The sequence below is a fragment of the Castor canadensis genome, chromosome 8, assembly GCF_047511655.1.
Source record: "Castor canadensis chromosome 8, mCasCan1.hap1v2, whole genome shotgun sequence".
Classification (NCBI taxonomy): domain Eukaryota; kingdom Metazoa; phylum Chordata; class Mammalia; order Rodentia; family Castoridae; genus Castor; species Castor canadensis.
This window is the reverse complement of record NC_133393.1, coordinates 17623104-17635303: the sequence shown is the minus strand read 5'-3', so window position 1 is coordinate 17635303 and position 12200 is coordinate 17623104. Positions and strand designations below refer to the sequence as shown.

Below are 12200 nucleotides of genomic sequence, written 5' to 3'. Positions count from 1 at the left end.
AGAGGACTTAAGCAGAACCAGGTTTACTAATGCAAAGCAAAGCGGAAACAAAGCAAAAGTGCAATCTCCCCACAGGAGAATGGGCAGGCTCCTGAGCCCTGCACTGGGGTCCCAGCAAGCTTTTCTTGGTGTCTGTGGACATGGGGATATCTCCTGGAAAACGGGATATATATCCTTAACTGGGTTATGGTTATGCGTCCTCAAGCTCTCCCACGTGTTGGTGGGAGTTGCCTTGGGCAGACAGGGGCTGTAATTTTCCACAGGCTCTGAAGGCTGCTGGTCAGAAAGAACCTGCTGAAGTTCACAAGTCATTCAGTTAAGGGTCAGCAGTTCAGGATTTGGGATTCCTTATTAGCTTTCAAGCATCATTCTCAGCCATCAGGTTTCCTTAACTCCCTACCTAGCCCCTTTGCCAGCATGACTATGTGGGACTTCAAAATATGCTATCCTGAAATATATTACTTGGACATATTTTTAATTGGCTATTCAGAGAAACTGCAGACCTCTGCAGATACAGGAACACTAGGAAAGGCTATCTTTTTGTAAAAGAGATTTATATCTATAAAGGAAATCTTCATTCATGAGGTAAACAGCCAGCACTTCCCAGGGCCCCAAGCCTCTTTTCCTTTGTTTAGCCTCTATACAAATTTCACCTATTTAGTCTTCCATCTGGGCTCATATTTTGTGTATGAGCTGTGATTGTTCCCCTGTGCGTGTTAGTTATATGTTTTCCTGTTAATCTGTCTATTGTCCATCTATTTAACAGATTAAAATTACCAAACCTTCTGATGGAAAAGTGTACAACTCTGACTTCTTATGATCCAAATGTAACTTGCAGTATTTTTACATTAATTTTGCGAAAGTACATATAGATAGATGATAGGTAGGTAGATAAATAGACAGATAGGTTTTTTTGTGTGTGTGGTACTGGGGTTTGAACTCAGGGCCTACACCTTGAGTCACTCCACCAGCCTTTTTTTGTGATGGGTTTTTTCAGGATAGGGTCTCTCAAACTGTTTGCCCGGGATGGCTTTGAACCGTGATCCTCCTGATCTCTGCGTCCTGAGTAACTAGGATTACATGCATGAGCCACCAATGCCCGGCTAGATAGATATTTTTTGAGATGGGCTCTTACTATGTTGCTGTACGGGCCTGGAACTCCTGCTCTCAGGCAAATCTGTCTCAGGCTCCCATGTAGCTAAGATTACTTGCACTAGCCACTGATCTCAGCTTGGCTCATAGTAGATGCTCACGAAATATATCTTGCTATTAAAAGAATAAATGGATACAATTGTTGTAACCCTAATTTAGCAAAGGGCTTTATGGTTATAGAAGAATGAGACTTGACAGTTTTTCAGTGAATAGAAAGTCTATGTAAATATACAAGAAGATAGATGGCTGACCTTTGCTGGAAGGATCTGGACAATGGGAACTTATTTATTGGCTTACTGAAACAAAATAAAGAAGGGCAGGGATGCATAGGGCACTAGCCACCATGTCTTCATCTCCCGTCTCAGCTTCTTTCTGCATGCTGCTTCATTTTGTCTTGATACACTAGCTCTGGAAGTCTAGAAGTTAAGCTTCTCTCAGGATTAACTCCTAGTAAGAACTAGGAGAGGCATTCCAGTCTGATAAATCCAGGAAGGAGCTATGGGAGACTTGACCCAGGATCTGGGCTTGCTTCTGTGCTGGCCACACTGCCATCGGCAGTCTGGATCAGGACCATCTGGCTACACTGTGGATGTCTGCTGCAAAAAAGATGGGCAGGGTAAGAACTTCAACAGAAATTTTGTGCGTGTTTGGCATTAAATAATTGAGGATATTTCATCAAAACTTGGTGTACTAGAAATCTAAAACGTCAACATGGAGGTCTACCTTAAAGCTGTTTCACCCAGAAATGGAGGGAAAATGTTTCATACACCATGCATTATGACCAAATTATTCACAAGTTGTCTTTTTTACCCCTGTCTTCAGTGAGCTTCCCAGAATATGTGAGAGGTAAACCATGTAAATGGATGGTAAGACTCAGTACCATAAAATATCAAATCACATACAAATTAACCAATTAATGTAATGCAACTCCAATAAATTCTGACAGAATTTTTTCGTTAAGCTGAATAAGCTGTTTTAGGCCCCAACCAGGGATCCAACCAGGCCAGATAGACATACTGAAGAATAATTAAGATATTAAGAATAATTAATACCCTGCCAGATAACAAAACAATATAAAGCTATAGTAATTATGCCAGTATGGTAAGACTGTAGGATAGACTAATAAATGGAAATTGTGGTGTGTTTATACCTCATCTCCCTGCACTCAAGTATGAATGGGACTTAGTTACTCACTTTTAACACATGGAATATTACAGAACTGGTGGGAGATCAATTTTGAGATTAGATTATAAAAAGGCTGTGATCCTTGCGCCTCTCTCTCTCTCTCACACACACACACACACTTTTTTTTCTCTGATCACTCATCCAAAGGGTAAGCATTCTGCCTCATCATGAACAACACTGTGGAGAGACTCAGGAACCAATGTCTCTAGTCAACAGCCAGTGAGGATGTGAAGCCAGTCAACAGCCATGTGAGTGAACTTGGAACAGTGTCCTTCAGTAGGAAAGCTTTGACATGACTGTCACTTCTGTGGACCTCTTAACTTTGGCCTTGTGAGAAACCATGAGTCAGGACTACTCCGATAGGCCATTTCCAGATTCTGCACAGAAACTGTGAGATAATGTTATGTATAGCTGCTAAATTGGAGGGGTAATGTTGTACAGTAACAGATAATTAACACGGATAAATGTGTAAAACTTGATGTACGTCAGAGCTAGCATTGCAGATGAGTAGAGAAGTGATGAATTTTTCATCAAGTGGAGTTAGGATAATTGGTTATTTATAAGGAAGAAAAAATCTATTTCCTACCATAAAGGAAAACAGAAGTCCAAGTAGATTAATGATATAAATATGAAAAAGCCAAACTTAAAAACCCCAAGAATGAAATATCATAGAAATTTTTATAAATTCATAATAGGAATGTCTTAGTGAGATACAAAACACAATATATAAAAGAAAACTAAAACTCACGATCCAAAGGTAAAAAAATGAACCACAGAGTGGGAGAAGGCATGAGCGATACGAACAGGCCAACATACAGTTGCGCAATGGATAACGCGTCTGACTACGAACAGGCCAACATAGAGTCAGTATACAGAGTATGTAACAACTCTCACAAATCAATGAAAAAAGATAACAGCAAAAAATGACAAAATAGAAGAATAGGCAGTTTACAAGAGCGAGAACAGGAATAGCAGATGGAAATTGATTCCAATTTTTTAGTACATAAAGAAATCCCCTTTTATGGCCTTTGGATTGAGAGAAATTAAAAAGTTAAATATCTATCAGGATGAAGTGTTGATGTGGGTGTTGAACAAGAGAAATTCATAGGCATTTGTTGGTGGAAACCGTAAGTATTAGAAATGCTTTGGAAAATAATTCAACAGTATCTAGTGAAGTTAAGATAATACAGTTTAGGCCCACTACTAAGCACATATCCTAGAGGATTATCATACCTACACTTGGTGAGACAGGTAAAAAACATATTTGAACAGAAAAAAAAGAATGCTGAATTTCCAACAGTAGGAAACAAGACAGTCATGTCATAAAGTGGATTACCATACATAAGTGAAAATGAATGAGCCAGAGGTACATAGTCCAACACGATACAACTCCCAAATAGAATGAAAGAATTACGAGTTGTAGAAAAATACATGTAACACAGTATTGTTTTTGGTTAAAATACGCAAAACAGTACTGATGTATAGCTTATACCTAAATACACATCTAGTCATGGCATCAGGAAATGCCTGGGAATAAAAAGCTCTGAATTTGGGAAATGACTTCCCCCTGGGAAGCAGTGGAAGAAGCAACAGGGGAGGGATTTCCTGGGGGATTTCAGTGTTGAGACTGTTTCATAATTTAAGGTGGATGTTGGGCAAATGAATAGTGCTTGTATGGTACTTTACAGCTCTCTATAATCCTAATTATTTTAAAATACATTTTAAGAAGCTAAAAAGTAATAAGTACTGTATATGGAAACAAAAGGGAAGATCGTGATCATGGAGCAGGAATAGTTTAGAAATAGTCCCTACTTGAGAAGATGTATGTTCAAACAGTTTAGAAAATTTTCCTTTTTTTTTTTTTTTTGGTAGAAGGGGTGTGCCAGCTTCCCTACGGTTGATATAATTTATCACAAACTTGACAACTTAAAACAATGAAATGTATTTTCACAATTAAGCTCCCCTCCACAGGCTCTAGTAGGAGAGTCTTTCCTTGCTTGTTCCTGCTTTTGGTGGCTCCCAGAGCTCCAAGCATAGCTCCAGTCTCTGCTTTATCTCCACATGAACTTCTTCCTTGTGTCTGTGAGACTATACTCCCTCTCCTCTTTCATAAGGACACCAGGCATAAGACGTATGATCTACCCTGCATTAGGGTGATCTCACCTTGAGATCCTTAACTTAATTAAAGCTGACAAGACTATTTCCAAATAAGGTCACATTCACAGGTACTAGGAGTTAAGACTTGAACATATTTTTGGGGATGCAATTCAACCCATTACAAGGGGCATGTACATGATTATTCTTTTTGTTAGTAAAAGTCAAATTGAGGAAATCTACTCAGTATGTTTAAGAGTTTGATGATTGCATATTCTCTTTGAGACAGTCTCACTATGTAGCTCAGGCTGCCCTCAAACTCACCATGTAGCCTAGTCTGACCTTGAATTCGAGTTCTTCCCATCTCAGCCTTGCAAATCAATGAAAAAAAAAGATAAACACCACAATATAAATAGCAAAAGAGAAGAATTGGTAGTTTACAAAAGAGGGAACATGTAAAAAGACATAAAAATCTATTCCAATTTTCCTGTACATAGGGAAATCCCTTTTCATGCCCTTCGGAGTAGGAGAAAATAAGAAGTTAAGTCTGTCAGGATCAAGTGTTGATGTGGATGTTGACCAACTGAAATTCACAGGCATTTGTTTGTGTAAACCAAAATTATTGAGCCTGGGATTACGGCGTGCACCACGACACCCAACAGTTATTTTCTTTGAGCTTCATTTTATCAGTTGCATAGGTACCTGTTGTCAGATGTTTGTTGGTTTTTTGCTTTTTTTTTCCTTTTTACTAGCATATGTTCATTGTTCAGGGGAGTGTTCATTGTGACAGTTTTGAATAGCCTTACATTACACATTGGTTACATTGCCCTCGCCCCTCTCCATCCCACTTAAAACAATTGCAAGAGATTTCAACGTTCTGTTTTATATATGTACACGAAGCCCATCAGCCATATTCCCTTACCTCACCTCCCCCACACCCCTTCCTCTGCCACAAGTACCACCTGCCATACCTATTTTACAGTCTTTTCTTTCAATATTAATTCCAAAGTCAGTGTTCAAAGGGATTTCTTGATGCATCCCTGCTGTGAGTACAATTTTGCTCAGCTCAGCCCCTTCCATTACTCTTCCTTACCCTCTCCCTTCCACCCCCATTAGTCAACAGCTCTCAGTGCATATCATGACGTCCTCTACCTGCACAGATGTCATGTATTTTCAATATTGTTGGGGTTCTGCATTGGTAGTTTTTTTTTAATAGAATGGACAATTAAATCAGGGTATAGATACAAGCTAATACAAGCTGATAATCCCAGAAGAAAAGCTAGAAGGAATGAGCTGTGGATAGTTATTCAACATTTATTTATACTTCACTTGAATGGCTGGTTACTTAAATTCTTATGTCATAATAAAATTGTGTGGCTATGTTGGGGTTATTATAACATAATATTAATCTGTGCACTTTAATTGTATATTCCCTATCAATCCAGACATTTTTATTTCTGTCAATAGCATCATCTTTTGCTTAGGTAATGACGATCAAAACCATAGTCATTATGGAGTTATAGATTTTGGAACAGGAAGGGAACCTAGAAAAGATCTCATCTTCTCAGTTGACTTTTCAAATGATGACACCTAGGACTTAGAGCAGTTTCACAATCAGGGTTACTTGACTAATTAGCTAAGTTATTTATGGGGTAGCACAACCCCAGGTCTGGATCTCCGGTTCCTGATTACCAGTTTAGTATTTACTTCAGTACACTAGAACACTAATACTAAACCACTAACATCAGCTAGCTTTGACTAAGTCATTCCCATGTGCTACCGTACTAAGTGCTTTTTACATATAACTCCTCATTGTATTTTCAGGACATTTAATGTCATATATTAGAGAGAGCTTTCTCAAGCTCCTGGTTCTCCTTGACCTAATGACTGGAGATGCAGAAAGGACAAACGATAGAAGACAGACATGCAGAAAGTTGGGGTCAGGTGTGTTGGGCACTCGGAGACGCATAGCAGCCTCATTGCTTTTTTGACTTCTCTTTACTCTGCTTCTTTTCTCTATCTTTAAAACCTTGCTTCTAAAATCTTTTTTTTCTATTCTTTAAAGTCTCTTTCCTTAGACTCACTGTCCCATGTTTTCTTAGCTTTTCTTTAGCATAATCTCTCTTAAAATCTTTGCCCTCAGACTTGCACTGTCCCATGTTCCCTTTAAAGTCTCGGTGCTCAGACTTGTAGACAAACAACAGCAATCGTCTAAAAACTGCATTAGGATAACTCTTAAAGTCTTGATCCTTAGACTTGCACTGTCCCATGCTCTCTCTTTAGCTTTCTTAAAGTCTCAGTGCGCAGACTTGCACTGTCCCATGTTTCCTCTAATCTCTAGCATAACTCAGCAGCCACCAGCAGTGTCATTCTCACAAGCAGTCCACCAATCAATCCATCCCCCTATCAAAAAACCCTCCCATCAAAAAACTCCGTGCATCCTTCAGCTAGTTTTTTATATCCAGTGGTAAACAGTTCTCAGGGAGGGGCCTGACACTGTAACAAGAGAAACCTGCTCTCTACTTCTCTGAAGGTAAACAACTTAGGAAAAGCAGCTGTGCTGAATTTTGCACTCTTCTGGGGCTGGGGCCATGCCATGCTCAGCCTGCCAATTTTTGGGCACAGCTGTACTTATATCAAGTTCTCATAGGTTTCTCATAATCCACTCCCCACAATATATGTGCTACAGGTGTTTACTTTCTATCAAGTCCCATAGAACTCTGTGGAAGGTGCTCAGGTATCCTCAAGGGGCCTGCCCTTTGACAGTATTCCACGAGCCTGGCTTTCTGCCAGAGTTAATGAACCCATTGCTTGGCTCATGGTGCTATAGACCTAGTACAGCAACACTATCTATAGAACAGAAGCTCTGTCTCTAGCTAGTATTTCTTTAGAACATATTTTCAAAATAGGAAAATGTCAGTTAAGGCATCTGAGTGTATGGTATTCTGTAATTTGTTTCTTATGATATCAGAATATACAGAGGTAGGTACCTCTGCCAAAGGAAGATAGCCAGGAGTCAAACCTCCTCAGATCCATAAGTACCAAAATGGACCAGCCGACTCAAGGGATGGGAGAGCAATGTTTATTACTTACAGCCCCCAAAATGGCAGAAGTGTCACACTGTGGTGGCGAGGTAGGTTTCCTGCTCCCCAGCTCCAGCAGACACCATCCTTCAGAGGCAGGTAGTGATTGTGGGGCAGCTAAGGATTTCAGGGCTAAAGGTTGTCTTTCCTAGTGAGCAGTAAGCAAGCTGGCCCCTTTCTCCTGGGAAGGGAGCAGTTGTTGTGTTACCAGATTCAGGTCATGGCATGCAGAGAGAGGGGAGGACTGAGGAGAGAGGTTCCAGAAGGTTCTTGATCTCACTGAGGAATTCAAGGACCGAGACATCAGGTGAAGAAAAAAAAAAAGAATTCAAAGACAGCTAGAGGAGGTTTGAGCAGGGGCAGGTTTACTAATGCAAAGCAAATATGCACTCTTTAGACCGGAGGGTGGGCAGGCTGGGGGTTCCCAAGACCTCAAAGTTTTATTGGGGTCTGTGGACATGGGGTTGGTCAGTAGAGGGAAACTGGGTTATGTATGCATCAACTCCTCCCACATGGGGTAGTGTGAGCTGGGGAAATAGGTGTGCTTTTCTTAAAAGATTACCCAGTATAATGCTATTCCTAATTCCTGAGTTTTGATTGCTTTGATTCTTATGCCACGGGTCCCCAGGCTAGTCTGCCGCCATCACAGGGACCTACTTATTTGCCTACAGACAGCCAGGGAAGCAGCTCAGGCTCCAACTGTTAGGCCTTGCCACTTGGCGTCCTGGGTGAGTCTGTACAGGGAGCACCTTGGCTCATGATTTCATACTGCATATTCAATTCTGTACTCAGCAGCTGGAGGCACACTGGTTTCTTTAACTTGACTTGCGGTTTTTATAGCCTCTTCTTTTTTTTCAGTTGGCAGACCTTCCAGTCCTCATTCTACATTCAAAATTTGACCTTACTAAAAAATGGACACCGTGGTACCAGTTACAGGAAAAGCAGAATTGTACTGGAAAGGAGAGGAGGCAGACTTTGACAAATCCCGATTTCTTCTAGCTTTGCAGGATCTGCATTACTAGCCATAGGTTTCTGAGCAAACAAGTCAACATGAGACATGTTCTGCTGTTCAAGTGAAGCAGTAAATAACTTCAGGAACTGTAAAAGGTCATTGAAACATTGTTATATCTTCACACAGTTCCATGCCAATTCCCTCAAAGCACACCTTGGATTTCTCCCAAGTCCCTAACAAGGTCTTGGACAGTAATGCTACATACGTGCTACATCCATGATACATACATGTGCCATGATCCGGGATCCCCGCCCCTCAGTTTCCATCGCCAGGTAGACGCCCTTCAATGCCCGGGTCTCCTAAACCACGTTGGGCGTCTCAGGCTGGGCAGGTGGGTGGTTAATCGGGTAGCAGCCTGGCCCGCCGCGGGGGTCCGCGCCCTGCGGAGTCCGCGCGAGGCGCCGGGACAGAGCCGGTTTCGGACTCCCAACGGCCGGCCGAGCTCGGTGGCCGCGGAGGCCGGGAGCAGCTCCGCCAGGAGAGGCCGATCGGGGGACTTCGGTGGTCTGAGATCCCCGGAGGGTGAGTGCGTGGCACCTGCAGCGAGCCCGGCGCCCTACTTCCGCGGCTTCCCGCCCGCGTTCCTACTTTTTGGGGGACTGGAGTTCACTCTGAAATTCTTTCACCTCTACTAGTCAAAGCAAAAAAACAAGCATCCTGCTAGAAAAACCCAGCCAAGTCACTGTTCCCTGTCAATCCCGTCCTCCTCTCTGGATAGCTAAGTGGCCCCAACACCCTCCTCCTTTAAAAGAAGGAAGCAAGGGGTTGGGGGGCAGCTCAGTAGCAGAGCGCGTGCTTACATTGCACAAAACAAAAACAAAACATAAACCGACAGGGGTGGGGACATGGCCCAAAAAACAAACAACCCCCCCCATACAAAATTAATCATCTGGGCATGGCGGCTCTTACCTGTAATCTCAATGCTTGGGAGGCTGAGGCAAGAAGAACCTCAAGTTTGAGGCCCGCTGGGGCTACATAGATACTTCCTCAAAGAAACAGACAAAAAAACAAAAACAAAAAACCCACTCATGCTCCCCTCAGCTCTGAAGTCTCATCTCTGAATTCACCACTTTAACCAAGCTAGCTCTCTCCTGCTTCACCTCTCTTGGACCCCACTACCCTGCCTTCTGCCTAGCAGTTCCACTCTCTCACCCGTCACACCACTCCTATATGCTTATCCAGTTTTCTCTGGAGGGCCCCTTAGTCTAACGTGTGGCCCCAGCAGTCAAAAACACAGAAGACCCTCAATTCTCAGGGTTGGGGTTGCAGAAATGGGTACCAGAGCACAAGCTGAGGCTGGATGCGCTGCACACTTAGCATACTGCTCATTTGCAGCAGTATTCCCACGTGCGTGCGGAGGGCCCCAACGCCCATGGCTCCTGTGGAAGCTCGCCCAACTCCCATAAGGCTCTCCCTCCCTCTCTTTCCTTCACTCTGTTCTTCAGGCCCTGGAGTGAGAATGGTTAGGGTGAATTTACTTTTTTTACATGTTGCTGTAGATTGAACCCAGGGTCTAGAGCATGTGCTGTTCCACTCAACTGTATCCCTAGTGCTAGATCCTAAATTTTATGCCCTAAGTTATATAAAGAAAAAATAAAAACACCATTTTGTATGTTTATTGTATGTGATACACACAAATACAAGTAATAACACACACATGGTTGGTCTTTTTTTTAAAGTACTATGCAGAATGTGATAATATTGAAAACTAAAAAATTCTTTTATTTTTTTGCTAGGCAGATGCTCTACACTTGAGCCACACTTCCCTAAACAAAAATCTCTCCAAAATGGTAGTAGTTTATTATTTATATCTTGACAGTCTTATATATACAGTTTTTAAAAATTTATTATATGTTGGTGGGAATGTAAACTAGTACAACCACTCTAAAAAAAATTTGGAGGCTACTTAAAAAGCTAGACATCTATCTACCATTTGATCCAGCAATACCACTCTTGGGGATATACCCAAAAGACTGTGATACAGGTTACTCCAGAGGCACCTGCACACCCATGTTTATTGCGGCACTATTCACAATAGCCAAGTTATGGAAACAGCCAAGATGCCCCACCACTGACGAATGGATTAAGAAAATGTGGTATCTATACACAATGGAATTTCATGCAGCCATGAAGAAGAACGAAATGTTATCATTCGCTGGTAAATGGATGGAATTGGAGAACATCATTCTGAGTGAGGTTAGCCTGGCCCAAAAGACCAAAAATCCTATGTTCTCCCTCATATGTGGACATTAGATCAAGGGCAAACACAACAAGGGGATTGAACTTTGAGCACAAGATAAAAGCGAGAGCACACAAGGGAGGGGTGAGGATAGGTAAGACACCTAAAAAATTAGTTAGCATTTGTTGCCCTCAATGCAAAGAAACTAAAGCAGATACCTTAAAAGTAACGGAGGCCAATAGAAGAAGGGGACCAGGAACTAGAGAAAAGGTTAGATCAAAAAGAATTAACCTAGAAGGTAACACACACGCACAGGAAATTAATGTGAGTCAACTCCCTGTATAGCTATCCTTATCTCAACCAGCAAAAACCCTTGTTCCTTCCTATTATTGTTTATACTCTCTCTTCAACAAAATTAGAGATAAGGGCAAAATAGTTTCTGCTGGGTATTGAGGGGGTGGGGGGGTTATAGTTGGCTTCATATCTGGGTCCTCTATTCTGTTCCACTGGTCTTCATGTCTGTTTTTGTGCCAGTACCATGCTGTTTTTATTGTTATTGCTTTGTAATATAGTTTGAAGTCAGGTGTAATTGTGGGTTTGATTTGCATGTTCCTAGTGAAGCATGATGTTGGCACATGTCTTTCCATGTTCTTGGCCGTTTCTACCTATTTTCTTTCAATAATGTCTGTTCACATTCTATGCCCATTTAAAAATTATCCATTTAATTTTTTTGCTTTTTTATTGCTGAGTTGTAAGAGTGTTTTATATATATATATATATATATATATATATATATTATAGGATCACACCTATAATCCTAGAGATTCAGGAGGTAGAGATCAGGAGGATCAATGTTCGAAGCTAGCCCAGGGAAATAGTTTATGAGACCCTATCTCAAAAAATCCCAATCACAAAAAGGGGCTGTTGAAGTGGCCAAGGTATAGGTCCTGCGTTCAAACCCCAGTCCTACAACAACAACAAAAAAATATCCTATAGGTTGTTTTCACTTTTTTCAGTGGCCTTCAATACATGAAGGTTGAAGTTTAACTTATCTATTTTTTTGTGATACTTGTGCACCTGTGCCTACTCTGATGTCATAAATTTTTCACTTGTGCTTCCTCCTAAAAATTTCATCATTTTAGTTCTTACAGTTAGGCCTTCGAGTTGCTTTTTAAATATGATATGATATAGTTATCCAAATTCATTCTTTTATATGTGGACATTTCAGTGGTCCCCAGTCCCATATGTCCTTTTCCAGTTGGATTGTCTTGTTACCTTTGTCAGAAATCAATCAGCCAAATGCGTGTAAGTTTGCTTCTAACCTCCCATTGGTCTATGTTTACTCTTATGCTAGTGCTCCATTCTCTTGATTACTGTAGTCTGTAGGGAGCTCTCAAATCAGCATGTGTGAATCCTCCAACTAGTCATTTTTTTTTTAAGAGAAATGAATATAAATGTGAAATGGTAACATAAATTAGTATATTATTAGCTGGGC

General features: G+C 41.3%; 1 protein-coding gene across 1 annotated transcript in view; it reads left to right on the top strand.

Moving 5' to 3' along the window:
* The window catches only part of Dnah8 (dynein axonemal heavy chain 8), a 343384-nt gene that overhangs the window by 41507 nt on the left and 289677 nt on the right, over positions 1-12200 (top strand). The window lies entirely within an intron of this gene.